Source organism: Hyperolius riggenbachi, chromosome 1 (assembly GCF_040937935.1).
Source record: "Hyperolius riggenbachi isolate aHypRig1 chromosome 1, aHypRig1.pri, whole genome shotgun sequence".
NCBI classification, from domain to species: domain Eukaryota; kingdom Metazoa; phylum Chordata; class Amphibia; order Anura; family Hyperoliidae; genus Hyperolius; species Hyperolius riggenbachi.
Window position 1 is genome coordinate 395,361,101 of NC_090646.1, and position 24,163 is coordinate 395,385,263.

General features: G+C 42.9%; 1 protein-coding gene and 1 long non-coding RNA gene across 15 annotated transcripts in view; one reads left to right on the top strand and one right to left on the bottom strand.

Annotated features, from left to right (window-relative positions):
• Nucleotides 1–24,163, bottom strand: part of LINGO2 (leucine rich repeat and Ig domain containing 2) — a 2,118,418-nt gene that overhangs the window by 651,829 nt on the left and 1,442,426 nt on the right. The gene's annotated exons all lie outside the window — the stretch shown is intronic.
• Nucleotides 1–24,163, top strand: part of LOC137517742 (uncharacterized) — a 154,698-nt gene that overhangs the window by 72,488 nt on the left and 58,047 nt on the right. Inside the window, exon 4 of one of the 2 annotated variants that reach the window (XR_011020644.1) lies at nucleotides 10,445–10,494. The exons of the other annotated variant lie outside the window; for it this stretch is intronic. This is a non-coding gene — a long non-coding RNA (uncharacterized lncRNA). Of the gene's footprint in view, nucleotides 1–10,444; nucleotides 10,495–24,163 lie in introns of those variants that run through there. 2 annotated transcript variants of the gene reach the window in all.

Genomic DNA, 24,163 nt, shown 5'->3' on the forward strand with positions numbered 1-24,163 from the left:
TCCGATGTAAGGTATGAGTGCTAATCGCTTTAGGCTGGAAGCACGCTTGTCTGTGCGGAAAGCCATACGTTTTATGTCGTGTGTGCTTCTGCATTTTTCCAGTGTTTGTTTGTGTGGGTTTTTGTGCGTTTTGCGTAATCATTTTTAAAGAGTGAAAAAATACATTATCATATTTTTGTTTTCACCCTTTCACCTTGTTCGCCAGTTCACTCTTTAAGAAAAAAAAAAGAGGATGCATGTTTGATATTGATAGGATAGCATTGCAAGGGAATCACATGCAATTTGCATACAGTATGCAGGAAGAAGGTACCTGCTGTGCGATTTTGCACATAAATTTGCATTTGAAAACACAGCACAATGAGATTTTTGTGTGGCCCATAGATGAACATTATATGCAATTTCGCAAACATTTTCTGCTGTGTTGTTTGTTGTAACATATATGGTAGTTAAATGACTTTCATCACAGCACAAGACAGAGCCCAACACTTTAGGTTTGTATTACCCCTTCCTCAGGTGCCCTACCACTAAAACAACCTACTGCCTATATAATAACAAAATCACACCCACCTCCCAAACAGGAAGGGGTGGGCTATTTTCATACACAATGCAACAGTTACAAATAATGCTTGAGACTATTATTATTATTATTATTTATTGTATTCATAAAGCGCCAACATATTACAAAGCGCTGGACATTCATTTAGGTTACAGACAATATTTAGGGGTTACATACAGCAATATGACAATACAGGAATACATACAAACCAGATCACGCAGCACAGTATGAGTACAAGGTAAATGCTTAGTCACTGGATGGGAGCATGGAGATTAGGCAAGTTAGGTTCACTCAGATGCATAGCATGGGTGCACAGTAATGGAGGTGCATGATCAGGTAGGACACAAAAGGAGGAGGACCCTGCCCAAAGGCTTACAATCATCATTAAAGGCACCTACCTTTAACATTCCCATCCCCTCAGTACAGTAAGTCTTAATCCTTTAAAAACAGTTTAGAAATGTCAGTGCCTTGACCACTTATTACATTCTCCAGTACTGGCACCAATTGGCTGACTTGTTGCCTCACACGACATTGTGTACTTCTGTTGTCGGTACACTCAAGGACAGACACCGGGTGCTAAAGCTACGTGTATACTTTCAATTTCTGTTGCCCGGCAGTGATCGAGATTGATCCTTCAAGCAACAGTTTGTTGCTGAGTTATATACAAATGTGTCACTAGCCTGCAGGCTACGCGCGGTGCACAACAGAGCGGCTTCCTGTGGGAGGTGGGGTAGTGGTGAGAACAATGCGATCTGGGCTGTTTGGCTTTGCTAAAGATCAGAAAAGCTGAATCATTAGACGATGTTGGGCGATTGCAGTACACATGTTAGATGCAAGCACGATTCTCAACCAAACTGTCACGAATGGGGCAGCTGCGGCGAACAGCACCGCCGCAGCTGCCTCCACGCCGCCATCCGTCCTCCCGGAGTCTAGGACGCCAAGGACGGAACGTACATTTTGTAGGGGGGTCACCGTCTCGCTGGCGCGCGCACAGACTGGACCTTTATGCTGGGAGGAAGCCGGTTATCGCAGAGGAGACCCATGGCGCCCAGGATTGGCTGTGCGCAAGGGGGGGGGGGTGCCAGTGAGGTCTCCTCTGCTTCTTAAGCCTCCGGGCTTCATTCAGAGGTTGTCTGTTGCCCTGAATACCTTGCGAGTTAGCGCTCAGACCTTAGACTAGATCCCAGGTGTTGATATCAAGGACTTCACACCTAGACTAGGATATTGTTATATTGTACTGATTACCTGTGTATGACTCTTGGCTAAACTCTGATTCTCAACCAAACTGTCACGAATGGGGCAGCTGCGGCGAACAGCACCGCCGCAGCTGCCTCCACGCCGCCATCCGTCCTCCCGGCGTCTAGGACGCCAAGGACGGAACGTACATTTTGTGGGGGGGTCACCGTCTCGCTGGCACGCGCACAGACTGGACCTTTGTGCTGGGAGGAAGCCGGTCAGCTGACCTGCTGGTCAGCTGATCGCAGAGGAGACCCACGGCGCCCAGGATTGGCTGTGCGCAGGGGGGGTGCCAGTGAGGTCTCCTCTGCTTCTTAAGCCTCCGGGCTTCATTCAGAGGTTGTCTGTTGTCGTGAATACCTCACGAGTTAGCGCTCAGACCTTAAAATAGATCCCAGGTGTTGATATCAAGGACTTCACACCTAGACTAGGATATTGTTATATTGTACTGATTACCTGTGTATGACTCTTGGCTAAACTCTGACTCTGATCTCGCTTTCTGATTCTGTACTTCTGCCTATCTGCCTTATTAGTTACTGAACCTCTGCCTGATTACCGATTACTCTCTTGCCTCACGATTCTGTACCGATACTTACCTCTCTGTTGCTGAACCTCTGCCTGATTACCGATTACTCTCCTGCCTCATGATTCTGTACCGATACCTCTCTGTTGCCGAACCTTGCCTGTCAGACCATTCCACTCACCAGTGGGCCCTCGCCACTGGTGAGGTGCTAGCTTCACCAGCTTCTCTGGTGAAGTTATTCTTTAGTGCAGTACTGTTTGCATTTTCTGCTCCTAGGCTTCAGTACAGTCTGAATCACCTGCTTCTCAGGCGATCATTAGTGCAGTACTGTTTGTATCCCCTGCTCCTAGGCTGCAGTGCAGTCTGAGTCACCCGCTCCTCGGGTGATCACTCAGCTGCAGTACACTCTGAATCACCTGCTCCTCTGGAGATTCAGTCTCTTCAGTATTGTATCTCCAGCTTGCTGGAGCTTGAACCCTATTACACGGTCAGTGTACCGATAGTACCTCACCAGCCCCTCTGGTGAGGTCTCATAAAACTATTAAAGTTACAGTTGCCCCAAACACTACACACTTATCTCTTTGTGTTGCTATACTGGTATTATTGGTGATTCTGCAGATCACACATAATCAGGTATAGCGTCTGCATTATTGGTGATTCTGCAGATCACCAAATAATCAGACATCTGAGTTGCGACACCCAACTCTTACACAAACCACTATTTATCGGCCACTTCGGCCGAGTTTAATCTAGTGAGTGTATATATAATTTAGCAAAGCTACTGGTACTGTGATTTTCTATTTTATGTAAAAAGTAATTTTGAAGAAAAAGTAGCCCAAGGAGTGCAGTCCCCAGGTTGTCTGAATTTAGTACGACCAATTAAGTAAAACTGGGACTTCACCTAGCTGTCAATGCAGCAATGCTGCTTTATTGCATTTCATACCTAAGCTTGCAATACAGCATGCCGTTTCGGTCAATGGACCTTTATCAAATGATTGCCTTCAGGGGCGTAACTAGACTTAATAGGGCCCCGTTGCAAAAATGATAGCATGGGGCCCCTTGGTCCCTGAACCCCATTCAGGTCATATGATCAGAAGACGGCGAATGGCAGCAGGGAGTGTTCTGCTGTGAAGCACCGTCTGGAAGCAGAAAAAAATTACAGCTACTCTGCCTTTTTGAGCGAACGGGGAGTTTTTTTTGCTAATTGGCTGCACTTGCAGGTTGAGGAGAGAGAGACGGAGGGCCCCCCAAAGCCTCTGGTCCCCCCTGCAATAACAGGGGTCGCAGGGGTGATTGCTACACCCTTGCTTGCTTTATACAACATGGCTACTACTTTATATAACATTGTGACATCATCACACATAAACACACAATACCTGGGGGTGCACACACTTAAAAGAGCATAATAATAATTTGCAAGGTTACAAGAAACAACATCAATTAAAGTCCTAATTTATGGGATTTGGTGCCAGAGTGTTTAAACAGTCTATCCAGCTACATTCACGTTGGGACAGTAGGGTTTTGGGGTGTACTCCTTCTGGGAGAGCCACTCTCTCCAGCATGTTCTATTGTAGGTCGCTGACATTATGTCTTAAAGAAAGTCTGTAACGAAAAAAAACTCCCCTAGGGGGTACTCACCTCGAGTGGGGGAAGCCTCTGGATCCTATTGAGGCTTCCCCGTCCACCTCGGTCCCACGGTGGTGGCAAAAATCGTCCCGGAGCGGCGGCGATGTAAATATTTACCTTTTGGCTCCAGCGCAGACGCAGTATCCGCTCCTTCCCATAGAGATAGGCGGAAATAGTCTCTGTCGGGCCGCTCTACTGTGCAGGCGCAAGTCTCCTGCGCCTGCGCAGTAGAGCAGACCCAACGGAGATCGGCTATTTCCGCCTATCTCCATCAGAAGAGCCAAAACAGTGCCCCCGCTGGAGCCTGGAAAGGTAAATATTGAACAGGCTGTCGGATCTGTCGGGCCGGCTTTGAAGGGCTACAGCGAGACCCCTGTGGAACAGAGGAGGACGAGGGAAGTTGAATTAGGATCCGGAGGCTTCCCCCTCCCGAGGTTAGTACCCCCCTGGTGACGTTTTTCTTGTTACAGTGTCTTTTTAAGTCATAAAGGTGCCTGGCCAAAGGAGAATCAAATTTACCCTTTGATTTTTGTGGGTCATTTTTAAATGCCTTAATATTACTATGATGTTAATTCAGTTGTGATCTCACATCTCTTGTGGTCTGCCCAGCATATCTTATCCCACAAGGGCATTTGATAAAATAAATCACCCACTGGGAGAGGCAAGAGAGGGGGCACAAAGGGGGCATGATGGCTGGCTGGTGGGGCCCATTTGGGCAATGTTTGTATGGCGAGCTTTAGATATTTCTTGCCTAACTCAGGTGATAAAATTAAGAGTAACTTGTTAGCAATGATAGGAACCAAATGTAAACCTCACCAACAGAACTCAGAGGCCTTTGAGCAGAGCAGATTATCCAAATGATGGTGCAATTATTGAATAAAAGTTACTTACAGATCTACTTGGCTAGTTGGCTGACATGCTCTAATACTTACTTGCTAGCAAGATGCTCCTGTGTGCACAGATCACAGACAAATCATTCCAGACCCCAGCCTGTGTCTGACAACTCTACAAGCAAGGGGAGGGGAAGGGGCAGGCGGGACAGAATCATTGTGTGTGTAATTCCCTATCTTAGTAGCTAAGCCTTGCTGGAGACTAGAGCTTTTACAGACAGAACATTCTGAATCAGGATTATTATTCCTGTCTGTAAAATACAGGCTCTACTCTGGCTAATTTAAAAGAAAAACAGTAAGCTTTTACTAGTAAGCCCTCTTTGCAATTTTTTTTTATCATGTAGCTAGCCTAGCGCTAGCTACATAATGCCCCCATCCCTGCGGCGTCCCTTCCACCCCTCCGATCGCCACCGGCGCACTCGCCCATAAGGAAATCCCGTTCTGAACGGGATTTCCTTTAGATATAAGAAGGGAAACAGAGGCGCCAACAGAATAAAATAAGTAGCCAATTAAAACCAATTAAAATGTTGGTGGCGAGGGTGGACTCGTCTCTCCAACAAAACAACACAACCGCTGTGTACGTGCAAAAAAAACCTTTTTAATCAAATTTAGTAAAATACTCCAAAGAGAACAATTGCCTTTAGGGCTTCCCCCGTCACCATGGCGATGATCGCGATGACGTCATCAACGTCGTGACGTCAGCGGGAATCCCAATCCACCCCTTAGCGCTGCCTGGCACTGATTGGCCAGGCTGCTCATGGGGTCTCGGCGGGGGGGCCCTCTAACGCGGCGGGTAGTGGCGAATCAGCGGTGAGCAGCAGCGATCGCAGGTAACATGCAGCAAGCACTTTGCTTAAAAAAAAATATGCAAATCGGCCCTGCAGGGCCAGAGCAATCCTCTGCAGTGGGTTACCTCGAGCTCAGCTTGGGATAACCGGCAAGGAGGTTAAGACTCTATTCCTGTTGACTGACAGCTACAGTCAGACGGTGTAACGATTGCGGAATAATCTCCGTGATCAGCGCCCAAGGCGTGTGCTGACACGGCAGAAATCCTCCACAAGCGTATGAAGGGGGGAACCCAGCTTTGGTGCAAGCACCAGTAGAGGGCAATTCCCACCGGCAGATGGCGCTGTGGAGTACAGACGAGTACAACCGCCGCACGGCCACAGATGCCAGATGGGGATAGTACAGATCAAGACAATGTGGGGCTGAACAGCCCTTGAAGAGAAAGAGCACAGGTACAGGATGAATGTGTGTTCACCAATCTAGTCGCGACCCTGCGACGATGAACACACATCAGCAGAAACAAAAGTAGAAACGTGATCGCGAGAAAGGCGATCGCCAGAAGTGACACAAGACAGATTAGAACAGAACACGAGAGGAGCAAAGGCACAGAAAATAATACAATGAGAATGATAAAGAAAATAACAAACTCTATCTAAACGCGAACACTGCACTCAATCGCAACAGCGAATGCGTTTTCTGCGCGGTCTCCACACGTTAAGCGCAACAGAGACAAGCACGCCTAACTAACCACCGACAGACAAACATGAAACAAAGAACGCGAGCGCTTGCTTAACGGTTACCTCACCGAGCCTACAGCAAGCGTTCGTATCAGACAAGACAGACAAACGGAAAAAAAGGAATACGAGAGGAAAGATCCACTGCTATTTCCGTCAGAGCGAGTGCGATCCGAGCTCAGGAACAAGAAAGCAGATCAGAAGGATCCACAGCCACTACCGCTAGGGGCTAGTGCGATCCAAGCACGACAGACAGATGAGATAGCAGGGAGCAACCGCTGCTCCAGCTATGCTTCAAGAACAAAGATTAGAAGGATCCACAGCCGCTACCTCTAGGGGCTAGTGCGATCCAAACACGACAGACAGATGAGATTGTAGGGAGCAACCACTGCTCCAGCTATGCTCCAAGAACAAAGATCAGAAGGATCCACAGCCGCTACCGCTAGAGGCTAGTGCGATCCAAGCAAGATAAACAGAAGGGGCTACCAGTAGCAACCGCTGCTCTGGTTAGCACCCCCAGACAGACAGAACGATTTCCTGATGCCCACCGTTGGCGACAGGACAATCGCAGCAGAGAGGCAATACAGACAAAACAGATAAGCCTAACTGCACTAGGGAAGCTGCATAGTGCAGTCCCAGGAATTACTCTAAGATAACTTTGACAAGAAATAGCATGGCTGACACTCTAGGAGTTTTTCAACAAACCCTGAAGGAATGACCAGCCAAGGACTCTGGGAAAAACATAGCTTCTTATACTGCCAGCCCACCAAGGAGGCAGCTAGGTGATTTGCACAACAAATGTATGCAAATCCCTCAGCAGCAGAGCAGATCAGAAACTTGCAAAGAAAAGACAGGTCTCTCTTCCAGAGACCTGCAGCCCACAGACTAGATGAATGGTCAAACAGCTGTCTGCCTGTGCAGCCAGCTGAGCGTATCATTACAGACGGCAGTAGAGCTATTTTTTTTTTTTTGCAAATATAAGTGTCATCCAGATACATTAATTACAAGGGATCTTGCAAGGATTGTTAGGTATTGATAGCACATATATGAGAACCTTGGTTTACTTAATGCCTACATAGACTCAGACTGACATCGAGAGTTTATTGCAGAGCCTGTCCTGTTCACTGTATGCTGCTGGAGCCTGTAAACAGTTAACTGTAATGCTACTGAGCAGGGGGGCACTCAGGGGGGGGGGAGGCACAGTGATTTCCAGGATGGGTAGTGCCCCAACATGCCCCAGTGTAGTGCTGCCCGTGCCCTTACGGCCAAGAGCCATTTTCACCTGGCAGCACTCCTCCTATTAGTTTGGCCATAACTTTATCACTGCTTCTCACACAATAATCTTGTTGTTTTTTTCACCACAAATTCAGCTTTTTGTGGGTGATACTCGTTTTCAGCTATTACTTTATTTTCATCAGTAGATGTATTGCTTTTTGCCCCAATAAATTGACTCTGGGGTGAACCCCCAATTAGGGAACGCGGGTGACAACTGCTCAACTGCAAAGCAGTGCTAATCCTCCACCCAATAGGTTGAAAATTCACATCATTGAAGTGTCGTTCAGAACATCTGTACTCAGAAATGGATTTTTTTTTTTCATTTCAGTACGATTGTAAACTTCTGTTTTATTACTCTACCGCCTTGTTGATTTGTTATAATATTATTTTTCACCTGTGGGGAAAGATTGCAGCTTTCATTCATGTTATTAATACTTTGTTGTGACTATTCAAAGTAAAGGCAGCAATAATGCTATCAAATTCCCGTGGGAGTGAAGTTTAGCTAAGAAAGACATAAATCAAAGTCAGGCTCCTGCTGGCTAACAAGAATGGCGGCAGGTTTCCAGCACTTTCAGGTTATAACCCAGGCCATGTTTCGTATTTGTAGATGATAGTCAATCCAATTCTCCTCTAATAGAATGAGGTTCAGTAACAGGTACTAAGTCAGGTCTGAGGATGACATTCTGAGCTTTACATGAGAGCAACAGTGATTCTTGCCTTTTTCTCCCCCTATTGCGTTGATCTCCAGAAATACGCACCCCTCCCAGCCACATCCAGCCATTGGTTAGCTTCTCAAGACTCACCTCTCTGCACTCTGCATGGAATTCTTTGTCTTTGTGGATGTTAAAGCAAATAACGGAAAGAACATGGTTTTTGTTATAAATTATCTGTTTGTGTTTTCCTGCAGCAAGCTACTATATGACTGTTATGAGATTTAGGTTTACAGTTTAGCTTCACTACATATCGTTGTAGTTAGTCCAGTGATAACTTGCACTGTTAGTAAATGATCTTGGTCTTACAAATACGTCTTGCTTCTTCCAAGGCTGAGATGCACACAAAACAAATGCTTGAACTAGCCGCCATTTATACGTCTCTTCACACAGACGTACTTCTGGTCTGCTGATAGGCTCTGCCCCTCAATGAATAATGCATACATAAGGCTGCAAAGCTTCTCTCCCATTCACATCACAATAGGGATGAACACAGTGACTGTTTTCATCCCTGCTACTTTGGTCTAGAGCACACCAGCCTATCTGGGAGCATTGCACTGTCACCAGCATCCACATCTCAGGATTACCACTGGTTCACCACTGAGTGCCTACTGCTTTTGTCTTTGTTGCAATTGGACATCATATGTGTGTCTGTGCTATCTATGTATATGTTTTTTTTTAGATATGATGCTGTTCTGGATATCCACAGCTTTTACAGTACTGTAGATTGTGGGCTATTATTTAGTCAGAATCCCATTTTACAAGATGTTTCTCCAAGCTTGATCCCATGACTGATGATCCTTAGTATGTACATCAGTTGGGGTTCAGTTTTTTTTGAATAAATACTGTTGAATAAATATTTAGTATTTTTCATTTGAATAGTGCCTGTGAGATCTCAGTACACACATAAAAAGTCAAATTTAGTGGCATTGTGTTTTATTTGGTTTGGTGGGTAATGTCTGCCCTGTTGGCCTACTTTATTTTACCTCATACATGGATCCATTGGAATTTAGTCAGGATTGTTATGGTGTTTATCCATCCACTTATGCTATGGCTTTAAAATCTCCTGTTTCATGATTACACAGTTAAATAAGTAGGTTAAAATCAAGCCAGTACAATCACTTGTTTTCTTTGTATCACATGATGTGCTGGTTAGACAGTTACAAACGAATGAAGGAAATGTATATCTAATTTGAACAAACAATCATAGCCATGAATACAAATAACAACAGTAAGAACAAAAATATCTAGGGCTCTTTCACACTAGAGGCTGCGGTAGAAAAGGCTGAAAGTCAGCCTTTTGCTTAACGCCAATACATAGCGTTTTCAAAGCCTTTTGAAAGAGTTTTACAGCCCATATGAAAACGTCCTTTTTTTTTCTTCTATAAAAATAAGTGAACAAGATAGCTGTAAAACGCTTTGAAAAGGCTTTGAAAACGCTGAAGTTGGCGTTTTCCATTGACTATCATTGAAACGCCAACAGCCAACTTTGGCTGTTAACAGCCCTGAAAAAGCTCCTGGGAGCGTTGAAACGCAACGCTTCAAAACGCCGAGTTAGATGTGAAAGGTAAAATGAAAGTCTATGGACTTTCTTTTACCTAGCAAAACGCCAACTTCAGCCGTGGCGTTAAAACGCCGAAAAATCCCTCTGGTGTGAAAGGGCCCTAAGAATTTAGGCTAATAAAAAAAAGAAAACAAAATCATAACTTTATTTACAACCTAGTAATTTACAATCTGCTTCCTGCTGTATAGCAGCCACGCAAACAAAATGGTGTAATTTATTCAATAAAGGCTCACATTTACATGTAGCGTGCATCTGTATAAAATGTGATAAAATAAGCCTGAAGTAGATACATGCCAAGTGTGTGAGGAAGCCAGATAATGAAATAAAAAAAAAAGATACTTCCCTGGATTATAGCAACAGGAGCATAGATTGATGTTGACTAGGTCTGATACATCCGGCCTACCAATTACATTTGACAGTTTCATTAGGTTTTCCTACACCCTGATAAAGAAAGTTATTGTGTGGATCCTTGTCATCCCCTTTTATGTATGCTGTTGTTTTGTATTTTGCTTTTGCTGTTAGTTTTTTTTTTTTTCCACTAAAGGAAACCCAGATTATGAAGAAAAAAAGCACGGAGGTGGTGGAAAATGCTGGTCAAAGATTCATTTCACCCTGTGTCATAGGTATGCACAAACTGTAATGGAACTGTAATGAAGAATAAGCAACCATGTTGTTGAGGACAAATGCATTCCAAATGAAGTAAACAAATTTCATGCTTTGTGTAAAGCTGCTGAAATGAATTCTGAGCAATGATTCAGTGCTACACCGAGATAGCAATGTCAGCCACTCATAAGCCTATATCATTTTCATGATTACTACTAAATTTCTTCTGAAGGAAGAAGGTGTATGATACATCCTGGAAAATCTGCTCTTGCCGGGGCCTTGGAAATGTTTCACATCTCATATGCATGTGACAGAATCTGCACCCCAACTGAATTACGGTACATGTCTGCAGCAAATGACATATGAAGAGTATTCATTTCATGTGACTGCAGTGGGATAGTTTACTTGCTCAGAGGCTGCATTTTTATGCAGGTATTTATGCCTTTGTCTTAGGTCAGTACCTTTTGTGAAACTAACTATGCTTTATCCAGCTGCAGAAAAACACTGCACACTCTACATTATTATTGACCAGGAAGCCTAACCAGGAACCCCTGACATTCACAGGTAATAATCCAAATGATAAGCAAATGACTCAGGACTCCACTGAAATTCTGAAAGCAATACTGCTTTATTGCATAACAGTACCACAACTCAACTAGCATGACATTTTGGTCAAACAAGGCCTTTCTAAAATGCATTTGAGAAAGGGCTTGTTTGACTGAAACGTCGTGCTATTTGAATTGTGGTACTATTATGCACTAAAGCAGTATTGCTTCCAAAATCCAATTGGAGTCCTGGGTCATTTGCTTATAGTACTAACTATGCTTTCCCCATAATTACCTCACCTACTCTCTCTTGGTTCCTCCTGCTGCTCCTTCATATGCCCACATTATTATTATGATTATGTTTATGTATTTATGTAGCACTAACATCTTCTGCAGTTCTTTACAGAGTCCAATAACTGCCCCCCAAAGGATCTCAAAATCTAGTCCCTACCATATTCCCTGTTATAATCTAAGTTGGAAGGACCTTCAGAGGAAACCTATGCAAACATGGGACAAATGTGCCAGATAACCTATATAACCTATATTTGAACCTGGAGCTGCAAAATGAGAGTGTGTGTTGCCCCCACATCAATACAATTTTAGCTTCCTTCAACCTGTTTTGGGACTAGAGCTTCTATCTCGTTATCTCAGTAGACTATGCTAAGTGGAATAAATAATGAATACTATTACTGTTACTGTAAATACATCAAGATGCATAACACATTTGCATAATCCTACATCAACTCATAATTATTTCCATGTAGTTGACCAACCCTAAATACTAACTTGAAGTCCACTCAAGGAACCACTATGATGATAATGATCATAACATGCTAAGGCAGAACTGTTTGAGTAAAGGGCTGCTGATATATACACATATATATTATATTCAGATTCATGCAGAAGACACTTTTTTGAAAATTATATAACAGTATAATAAAAAAGAGTAATAATATATCTCACCATGAAAAGGATTTTGCACAAAGAGGTCGTACATCCCTAATATTTATTTATTTATTGTATTTATAAAGCGGCAACATATTACGCAGCGCTGAACATTAATTTAGGTAATCACTATTAACCAAATTAGCTTTGATTTTTGACAAGTAGTAGAGTTGAGCCGAAATTTTTGTAATTTCGCGTTACTATAATTACGCATGCGAAATTTGCGATTACGATGCGAAATTACGGTAGCGTAATTGCCATTAAAATCGGAATTGAAAATACCGTAAGCGTAATTTTCAACGTGTAATTTCGCGTTTCGTTCATACCGTAATTTTGCATTAAACCGTAACGCTCCCGTATAATATATAAGAGCCGCCGACTTTAAGGGTTAATAGCAAAGCCCCCTTAAATGCTAAAAGCCTGAAATTTGGAGAATATATTAAGGAGATCAGAAGGAATAAGAGGAACATTTTTTTTTTCAAAAAGACCTTATAGTTTTTCAGAAAATCGATGTTAACGTTTCAAAGGAAAAATGTATACATTTAAAACCCGCCGACTTTAACGGTTAATAGCAAAGCCTGCTTAAAGTTTAGGAACACCAAATTCCCAGGGTATATTAAGGGGATCAGTGGGAATAAGAGGAACATTTTTTTTTTCAAAAAGACCTTATAGTTTTTGAGAAAATCGATTTTTAAGTTTCAAGGGGAAAAATGTCTTTCAAATGCGGAAAATGTCAGTTTTTTTTGCACAGGTAACAATAGTGTATTATTTTCATAGATTCCCCCAAGTGGGAAGAGTTTTACTTACTTCGTTCTGAGTGTTGGGAAATATAAAAAAAAAATGATGTGGGGTCCCCCCTCCCAGACCTCTTTAACCCCTTGTCCCCCATGCAGGCTGGGATAGCCAGAATGCGGAGCACCGGCCGCGTGGGGCTCCGCACCCTGACTATACCAGCCCGCATGGTCCATGGATTGGGGGGTCTCGGAAGGGGAGGGGCAGCCAAGCTTTCTCCTCCGCCTCCGAGCCCTTGTCCAATCCACGGAAAAGGGGCTCTTCTCCACCTCCGATGGGCGGTGGAGGCCGCGATTTCCTGGGGGGGGGGGGTTCATGGTGACATCTGGGAGTCCCCTTTAAAAAGGGGTCCCCCAGATGCCCACCCCCCTCCCAGGAGAAATGAGTATAGAGGTACTTGTACCCCTTACCCATTTCCTTTAAGAGTTAAAAGTAAATAAACACACAAACACTTAAAAAAAGTATTTTAATTGAACAAAAAACATAACCATGAAAAAAGTCCTTTAATATTCTTAATTAACCATTAATACTTACCCGTCCCTTTAAATAAATGATCCCTCGCAATAGCCTCGGAAATGTTCTATCAGTTACAATGTAACAAAGTTATTACAATGTAACAACTTTGTTACATTGTAACTACGCCGCACCCGACGTCACTCGCCGCTCAGCCGCCGCATACACTGACGCGTCCGTGCAGGACGCTAAGTCCCCGCTGGCTCCCGCTTTCCACCCCGCCCACATCTGTCACCCACATGTGGGTGACATGTGGGTGAGGCGGGGAGGGCAGCGGGAGCCGGCGGGGACTTAGCGTCCTGCACGGACCCGACAGAGCTCTGAGCTGTATAGCTCAGAGCTCTCTAAGCATCTTTGAATTTGGGCTCCAAGGAGCCCCATTGGTCCTTAGCAGACCAATGGGGTTCCTTTAAATCAGAAGGAACCCCATTGGTCTGCTAAGGACCTATGGGGCTCCTTGGAGCCCAAATTCAAAGATGCTTAGAGAGCTCTGAGCTATGTAGCTCAGAGCTCTGTCGGGTCCGTGCAGGACGCTAAGTCCCCGCCGGCTCCCGCTGCCCTCCCCGCCTCTCCAACATGTCACACACTTGTCACCCACATGTGGGTGACAGATGTGGGCGGGGTGGACAGCGGGAGCCGGCGGGGACTTAGCGTCCTGCACGGACGCGTAAGTGTATGCGGCGGCTGAGCGGCGACTGACGTCGGGTGCGGCGATGTTACAATGTAACAAAGTTGTTACATTGTAATAACTTTGTTACATTGTAACTGATAGAACATTTCCGAGGCTATTGCAAGGGATCATTTATTTAAAGGGACAGGTAAGTATTAATGGTTAATTAAGAATATTAAAGGACTTTTTTCTTGGTTATGTTTTTTGTTCAATTAAAATACTTTTTCTAAGTGTTTGTGTGGTTATTTACTTTTAACTCTTAAAGGAAATGGGTAAGGGGTACAAGTACCTCTATACTCATTTCTCCTGGGAGGGGGGGTGGGCATCTGGGGGACCCCTTTTTAAAGGGGACTTCCAGATGCCACCATGAACCCCCCCCCCCCCAGGAAATCACGGCCTCCACCTCCACCGCCCATCGGAGGTGGAGAAGAGCCCCTTGTCCTTGGATTGGACAAGGGCTCGGAGGGGGAGGGGAAAGCTTGGCTGCCCCTCCCCTTCTGAGACCCCCCCAATCCATGGACCATGCGGGCTGGTATAGTCAGGGTGCGGAGCCCCACGCGGCCGGTGCTCCGCATTCTGGCTATCCCAGCCTGCATGGGGGACAAGGGGTTAAAGAGGTCTGGGAGGGGGGACCCCACGTCATTTTTTTTTTATATTTCCCAACACTCAGAACAAAGTAAGTAAAACTCTTCCCACTTGGGGGAATCTATGAAAATAATACACTATTGTTACCTGTGCAAAAAAAACTGACATTTTCCGCATTTGAAAGACATTTTTCCCCTTGAAACTTAAAAATCGATTTTCTCAAAAACTATAAGGTCTTTTTGAAAAAAAAAATTTTCCTCTTATTCCCACCGATCCCCTTAATTTACCCTGGGAATTTGGTGTTCCTAAACTTTAAGCAGGCTTTGCTATTAACCGTTAAAGTTGGCGGGTTTTTAAATGTATACATGTTTCCTTTGAAACGTTAACATCGATTTTCTGAAAAACTATAAGGTCTTTTTAAAAAAAAAATGTTTCCTCTTATTCCTTCTGATCTCCTTAATATATTCGCCAAATTTCAGGCTCTTAGCATTTAAGGGGTATTGGCTATTAACCCTTAAAGTCGGCGGCTACCTAACATTGATCCATGCGTCAACTTTTCCGCTTGGGAGCATGGCCATACGCATTCATTTCGTAATACCAACTGTAATGCGAAAATTACGCTTACGCGAAATTTCGCGAAATCCTTCTTCATTACGATTATATACTTACGGCCATAATCGTAATTACACTAATTACGCGAAATTTCGCGAAATCGTAATTACGTCATTACGCTCATCTCTAACAAGTAGTGATTAATGAAAGGATGAGGTTAACATTAAGGTTAATCTTATCTTACTGTGGAGTTTAAGGTTAGTGTTAGCATCATTATCAGTTTAATATGTTCAGTCTATCTCCTGCACCCACCCAGCCTGCCTTCATTTTCCGATGCAATGGCATGTCTGTTTTTACATCTTTCCTACAATAAGTGTCCGTGCATATTTTATTGGAACCCATGCCCTTTCTATTGCATGCATTGTTCTAGCCATTTGGCACACTAGGGACCATATGCAATCAACTTTTTCTCCTGAGTTTTCTCCTAAGAGATAATTTTTTCTTTTTTAAAATAACTTTTCAACACGCTGCAATTAAAATGGTACCAAAAAGTAGGTGAAAAAACACTATCAAAATTATTTTGGGTATTTTCTTGCATGTCGGTGGCTTAAAAGACATATTATTGACACGTAAAAATATCACCTAGGAGAAAGCTAAGGGGGAAAAAATGAATTGCACGCGGGTCATATATTTTTTATTCAACTATAAACACCAAACTGACATAGATTATAATCATTGACATTAGGTTATTCCTCCTATTTGGTCAATCACATTGGCTCAACTAACTTTTTCTCCTGGGTTTTCTCCTGAGAGATATATTTTCACCTTTCAACCCTTTGCAATAGAAAATGTACCCAAAAAAATAGCTAAAAAGTACTATTGAAATAATTTTGAATATTTTCTTGCTTGTTAGTGATTGAAAAGGCATTTTATTGACAAGAGCCCTTATTCAGTTTTTTCCTTGGAGATAATTTTTCAAATTCTGTTTAGAATAGCTTTTCAGCACTTTGCAATTGAAAACGTACCAAAAAGTAGGTGAAAAACATTGTAAAAATGATTATGTGTATTTTGTTGCTGGCTGGTGTCTCGAAAAACATTTTATTGATAAGGTGTGAAAATATCCCCTAGAGAAAAACTAATTGTAAAGGGGCCAGTGTTTTCATTCCCACTCTGCATAGAGGTCTGGCTAAAAGTGAACCTGAAGTGAAATACACTAATGAGATGATCAATTTTATGTGTTTTACAGAAGGTGGATTAAACCCAGAACCGAGTCTCAAATTTGTATGTTCAGCTTCATTTAAAGGCCCCTCTACACCATGCAATCCATCATAATCGAAAATGTGATCAAATGCGGTAAAAGGCAGTATCGAATGTTTCTTTGTGATTATTAGGTCGATTTTGATAGAACTGTCGAACGAGATGGAATCGGACAGGTTGGATTTTATCTCATTTTATCATATGCGACAGCCGCAATTGAACCGCTGGTATGCTATTTTAGTTACAATCGATTAATCGATCGTTAATAAGTTCGACCTGGTAGGACAGCCCACAACCTGTTGTCATCAATTGTGGGGAGGTGCTCATGAAGGAAGTGGGAAGGCTGGAGCACACATTCAGGAGGATCCCCATTGGTCTGTTAATGGACCAATGGTGAGCCTTGGTGCCAAATTTAAAGATACGTTTGGCTCTAGCTATACTCTGTATAGCTAGAGCTGGGCGGCTAGCGGCGGTTTGTGGTGGCCGGTGCGCACACTTCTTCAATCAACATAAGAGGATATTGGTGTTGGACTTTTCATAGGATGTTGCCCTGGGAGGTAAGTATTTGTGGTAAAAGAATATTAAAGGACTTTATTCATTGTTGTGTTTTTATTTCACTTAACCCTTTATGGAAATGGGTAAGGGGTACTTTGTACCCCCTATACTCATTTCTCCTGGGAGGGGGGGGCGGGCATCTGGGTGTCCCCTTCTTAAAGGGGATTCCAAGATGCCAGCATGAACCCCCCCAGGAAGTCGTCGCCCCACCTCCTCCTGGGGCAGCGGAGGTGAGGAAGAGCCCCTTGTCCATGGACTGGACAAGGGCTTCGTGGGGGTGGAGAGGCTTGGCCACCCCTTCCCCACCGGAGCCCCACCATACCATGGTGGGTGCAGGCTGGTATAGCTCAGGGTGCAAAGCCCCACTTGGCCGGGGCTCTGCATCCTGGCTATCCCAGCCTGCATGGGGGACAAGGAGCTGATGCAATCGGAAGTACGCTTGCTTATCACCACCCATTCCTTGACTAAATCCGCACTTTTACAATTGATTGCAAAAAAGATCACAACTTCCAAACCCAAATTTGATTTCTTTATGATCGATAAACCGATCGAAATTGATAGAAAAAAAAATGCATAATGTGGAGGCATTTAAAATTCTTCATTCAATCCGGTCTTTGATCATACTGTCGAATAAGATCATGCGATTGGAAGTCGAATCGCACAAAAAAACTCATGGTGTAGAGGGGCCTTAAGGCTTCTCCTTTCTGAACAGAAGCTCACAAAAATGCCTTTCTGATTGAAAAACAGAAGTAATGACCCTTTAAACATTACAGCACTAAAATCTTATCAAAAGCCTTGTTTAATTGTTTCTCAGCTGGTTTGACTTCTATTTGCTTTTCCAGAAAACAGACTTAATTCAACAAACCGTTCTACAAGCTCATTTACATTCATAACTCTAGTTTTGATTTTATTTTTTTAACTCTTCTTGTATTGGAAAACAGAAAATGACCTTAGACCATTTTTTTTAGTAGTGCTAGAACTATATAAAACTATGTTTATCTCACCATGTCACATGTCACTTCAGGTATGTTTTAAAGAGTCACAGTATAAAGCTTAGAGAATGGGGGGTAGTTAGTGTTAGACTTTATTTACTGAAAATCGTAAGTTAAACGTAAGTTGATGTCTTTTAAGGAAATCACAAATATTTAGGGCTAGTGTAATGTATGTTTCAGGGGTAAGGATTAAGTGTTGGGATTAGGTGATTAGGTGAGGTTTTACATCAGACTGCCATGGCTGTTGGTTAAAATGCAAACTGAAAATAAAAATATGACACTGTTCTATGTTACTATTGTTCCATTTGCTATTAGTACTACATATAAAATTAACAGCCTCATAAGTCTGTTTTCAGCTTAGGTTTGCTTTAAAGCAGACTTAGATCTACTTCAGATCTACTTCAACTAAATGAAACTACAATATACAAAGTATTTGTTACACATAGCCCTATTTACCTTTTTCTTTGGATTTTGAGTAATAAAATGCTGTTTAATTGACCATTTTTTTTTCACCTACAACTATGGTTTGTAAAAATGCTGGCATGCCTGCTTCTGGTAAAAGGAGGTGGGGCCAGCTCTCCTGGGACATCTGACTTCCTGTTATCAGAGACCTACTGCATAGTGGAGCACTGTATTGCATGGACTCAAGGACATGGCTGGTTGGGGGGTGGGGTGTGTGTGTATATAAATAAGATTTACTTTTAGATTATTATAGTTTGAGGAAATGTAGGCACACTTTTGAGTGGGCCTGAAACCAGAACTGTTCTCTTGTTTGGTTTTGTTACACCAGGGCAAAAAAAGACCTTTTTGTAGCCCTGCTTGAAGACGTTTTGAAGAGGATGTACTTGCTGCTGAATCTAGCATAATCTAAGTAAAGAAGAAAAATTCACTGGTCAATTTTTTCAGTAGAACAGTATCTTGTTACACACTAGTTGGGCATTAGGGATGGTCGGAAATGCCAATTTCTGATACCGCGTAAATTTCAATTACTACACATGCCAATTCAATGGATTTATGCATAACTCCTAATTTCCAAATCCAATTACCAATTTCTGAGGATTTTTTTTTAATTTTGTTAATAAAGTTTTGTAATTTAAAAAAAAAATATTTTTGAGGAATATGCAATTTTTTGGGGATGTATGCTATTGTGTGGGTATCTTTGATACAGTACAGAATTCTCCGATTGATACCAAGTATTTCTGAGTCCTGCGATTGCCCTAAAATTTTCAATTTTAGGCCAATCACTGCGTTAAGAATTCAGAAATACTCAGTAGTATTGGACCAATCAGAGAATGCATAGGTTTACCTCATAAATCAGAATACCACAGACATTTTAGACCAATCACAAGACTCAGATACTGCCAAGTATTAGTAAGCCTTATGAATGGTCTAAAATTTCCATGGTATTCAGATTTCCACAGAAAAATTCTGCAGCCTGCGATTGGTCCAATGCTTCTGAGCTCTGTGATTGGGCTAAACTTTCCAAGTTGTGGTAATGGGATATTTCCACACAATAGCGATTTCCCAGGCCCATTTCCAATTTCCGATCACCACTGTGGTAAGCTTATTTCCAATCGGAAACTCAGAATCGGTAATCAGTGGCAATTTTCCTGAAGCAAAAAAGAACCTATGATATAATGAACTGTATGTGTAGTATGGATGATGAATAGAACATTAGTAGCAAAGAAGAGTCTCATGTTTTTAATTTCAGTTATATTGCTTTGTTTAATAACATTGCATCATTCTGTCACAGTTGCATTTTTAAGCACACTCGGGACCATATCATTTTGCTGAACTTCTTAATTTAGGCGGGGGGAGCATTGCCTATTCCTATTCAACTTTACACCCCCCCCCCCCCCCACACACACACACCCCTACCCAGGCGGAAAATAACTCGCCTTGGCGATATAATTGCCCAGCGAGTTCTTTAAACTCAATCCATCTGCCCTTTTTATGCTTCCGGGAAGCGATCCTGGCAGACATGGGTGTTAGCTAGGACCTGCAATGAGCAGATCTAAACCAGCTGATGCACGTCACTGCCGCTGCATTTAGGGGTCTCCTTTAATAAGTAGTCCCCCAGAGCTCCCCATCAGGTCGCTGCAGATAACCAAAGCCCCCCCACGTAGCGGCGCTGTCACCCCAGAGCAATTTAAATAGCGCTGCTGAACGCCCGCCACCTCTCACTGCAAGTCCTGTCAGTGTAATTACAGTGTATCATTCACTGTAATTACTGTTATTGAGCGCTGGCAAAGCATCTTTGAAGCCACCACCGGGGCTCCCCATTGGTCCACAGTCTGGACTATTTTCATTGGCTCAGACAGTGGACCAATGGGGAGCCCAGGCAGGAGCTTCAAAGATGCTTTGCCGGGGTTTGGATACACAGTATCTACAGTGACTGATACACTGTAATTACAGCATTGGGAGACTTGCGGCGAGAGGCAGCGGGTGTTCAGCAACGGTATGTAAATTGCTCTGGGGATACTGTGTAGCTACATGGGGGGCTTCAGTTATCTGCAGTGACCTGACGAGGAGCTCTGGGGGTCCCCTTATTAAATGCGAAAGATGGTGGCTATGTTTGGTGGGTGCGCACTCATGTGTGGGGAGCAAGGCCATGGTGCGGAAGGTCAGCAGTAGCACAACAGGGTAAAACCTTGCTCCCCATCGCATGGAAAAAGGGAGCATCGTCTGAGTAATGGTCCCTATTGATCAGCTATCGTGCAAAGGAAACTGGCAATAGGATTTGCTGGTAATCCTCGCGTGAGGGCAAGGTGGTAAGTAGCTCGCATCTGCAAGATACTTATCACCTCAAATTGGATATAGGCCTCTGTCTTTTGAACTATAAAATAAAGCAGAAATAGTGACCCTTTGAACTGTCCAGCAGAAAAACTTTTTCTCAAGCTGTCTCTCACTGTTTCTTTGCTGTGTAAGTGCTTCAGGATACAAGACTGTATTTGACCCAGTGGGTCGAATAGCTCTGAGAAGCTCTTTTGCATAGATAACAACTGAAGTTTTTTTTTAACTCTTCCTATACTTGAAAACAATATGAGACTCTTTTCTTTGCTACTAATGTGCTATTTCTTAGCTGTATTACACATAAAATTCATTATATACATTTATTTTTGCTGCAGGTTAGCTTTAACAAATGCATGTTTGCAGTAATATAAATTCTTGCAAATATTCATGATTTAATAATAAACACAAGGGTTTGCAGCACTCCAGCTCTTTTATTCAGAGCAAAGAAATAGGATAATAAGCAGCAAGCTTTCGGACACTCCCTGTCCTTTCTCAAGCCGGTTGGCTTGAGAAAGGACAGGGAGTGTCGGAAAGCTTGCTGCTTATTATCCTAATTCTTTGCTCTGAATAAAAGAGCTGGAGTGCTGCAAACCCTTGTGTTTATTGCTATAACCGTGCGGAGGTGGGGACCCCCGCTGTTTGCTTGCACCCACACCTTGGTACCTGTGTGCTGCTGACCCCTGATTACATATGTATTCATGATTTAATGAAAATAAATTCTATGGTACCTATTTATAAAGATGAGAGATCTGATTTTAGATTTGGTGATATAATGGTGATCTATAAAGGGACGTCTATGGGAATCATCTGATTGATGTGTTTATCACACGGATAACACATTTTGTGGTTTTGAAAGTATTTCCCTACTCTGCATGAGTGAGAAGTAACAACTATAAGATATCCCTACAAGACACTGGTTTGAATATGCAAAACATCACTTAATGGCTGCCTGTGGTGGGGTGGGAGTGTGGGTTGCTCGGCTGGCTGGCTGCCTGGCTGCCTGTGGTGGGGTGGAAGTGTGGGTTGCCTGCGGTGGGGCGGAAGGAGGCAATAGCTGCCCAGGGAAAAGTACAGAAGATGTGCGCAGGGACTGGGGGCCAACTGCTGCCCTCTGTCCCTCATCTCGGGAGCCCCCTCCTTTTAATGGCAGAGTCAGCGCAGCGGAAGATACAGCTGAACACTCACCTCCCCAGGCTTCGGCCTTCAGCAAACGTTAGAGCTCCAGGTCCACGCTGTCTCTTCTCTCTGCAGCGCCACTCACAATCAGGAAGTAAGGGCTCGGCATTGCAGAGGAGTAGACAGCGTAGACCTGCGGCTCTAACGTTTGCCGGAGCCTGGGGAGACTGTCGCTGTATCTTCTGCCACCAACAAACTGTTATTAACTTACCAAAGCTAAAAATGCATTTTAGGAAAAGTTCATTAAAATGCAAAAAAACTTTTTTTTTTAGCAAAATTTAAAACGAAAAATTAAGTTTTGAAGACAATAACATTAAAATGCTAAATAGCGTTTTATCAGCGTTATCATTCAGAACCATGCGCCATTTTTTCCCCGATGCCGTTTTTGACTGTACGCATATCAGGAACCTGTGTTGGCATTTTAAGCATTTTATAAGTGTAATCTATCAAAAAGTCATTTTTTTAACTGTTGTTACACATTTGAGGTTTGCTTTGGTATTATTTACCTACCAGATACGTTTAGATTCTGTTTCCAGATCTCGGTAAGGGAAGTAGCATTTTAGGATTAATTTAGAGTATCTAACTATATTTCACACTTATTTGTTTTTATTTTCCAGTGGAGATAAAGATATTAGTAAATGTTGGCAATGAAAATCAAAGCAAGGATGATAGAATTGCCCAGAATAATCAGCTATAGTCTTAGTTTAATGGAATTTGGTTCCTCTGGCCAACTGCCAACTTTGTACAGTCCAATCCCACATCATTCTGTTAGTGACAATGCCACATTTCTCTCTGTTTAATAAATTTATTGTCTGCAATGGAATTGTGGTATTCACCATCCTGCTTCATAAGATCTTATGAGTATTTTTATTCTTTTCTGAAAAGGTCTGTATCTGAACCTGTGACCAGGTATTCCCGAGTTTCATGAAACACCTTTGTAGATCTCAGAGGGAACATACAGAAAGACATTTGACAACCAAAAGAAATGTTCATTTAGGCTGAGATCTGATGCCTGTGTACACATCCTCCACCTTCTACCATTCTTATAAACCAGGTGCGAGTGTATGTGCCTATAATTCTGTCTGACTGCTTTGACTCTGCACACAGCAAAGTGTCCTGCTTCTTCCTTTCTAGCCCCCAGAGTACAGGATTCACAAACTGTTACTGGTTGTTGATATTTGTTTTGACTGGCAATCGTGCACAGTTGTATGATGTTAAAATGAAATTAAAGCGGAATATAACCCTGCATTTCAACTTTGCTCTAAAACATTATTTACAGTATATTATATGCAACCAGCATTTTTTTTTTACTAGACCAGCATTGGAAGGGTTACACAGGGCTTTAAAGTCCCTGGAGATTTTTGCAGACACATCCGAACTTGAGTTAGATACTTTTTGTTTACATAAATGTATCTAAGTGTTTATTGTGACTCATCTCTCTCACTGAGAAGAAGTTGGAGGACAGCCAAAGAGTGTGTAACATTTCTAAATATATACATATAACTAAATAGAATGTAACTATCTGATTGTCTGCACGGAACTTAAAACCTCTGTGTTTAACCCTTCCAATGCTGGTCTAGTAAAAAAAAATGCTTTTTGCATATAATATGCTGTAAATAATGTTTTAGAGCAAAGTTGAAATGCAGGGTTATATTCCGCTTTAAGCACAAAAGCATCATGAATAGTAAATATAGCTTCAAAATATCACAGGAATATCTGTTTTGGCAATACAGTTTTGTTCCCCAGTGTTAGCATCAATATAAATGAAAATTATAATAATAATCCTATATAATAATAGGCAACTGTCCCTGCGTACAGCAGGGACAGTTGTCTCTGTGTGGCTGGGTCCATGCTTTTTGCTACTGCACATGTGCGCAGCACGGACCCAGCCTCACACAGACAGGAGGACGGGCACGGGCGGGCGTGTGAGAGGGTGGCCGGGTGTGCACGTGCGCGCGTGTGCGGCAGGTGCGCACGTGCGCACTAACAGGCGGCAGTGGTGGCGGGGAATCACAGACCTAGAGCCCGTTCTTAAACGGGCTAAGGTCTGCTAGTAATAATAATAATAATAATATAAATAAATGTAAAGCAGTGCAAGGACAGGGCTAGACTTCTGAAAAGGCTGCATAGGTCAGATGTGTGTTGGCTGCTGCCCACGGAAGAAGGCACCACATGGCGGATGGGGGCAGCCACACATTGAAGACTAGGATGCAATTGGTAATAGATGCCTAAATATAGAGACTGGAGAGCAACAGTTGGAGGCCAGAGACCCCAAAAGGAAGGAA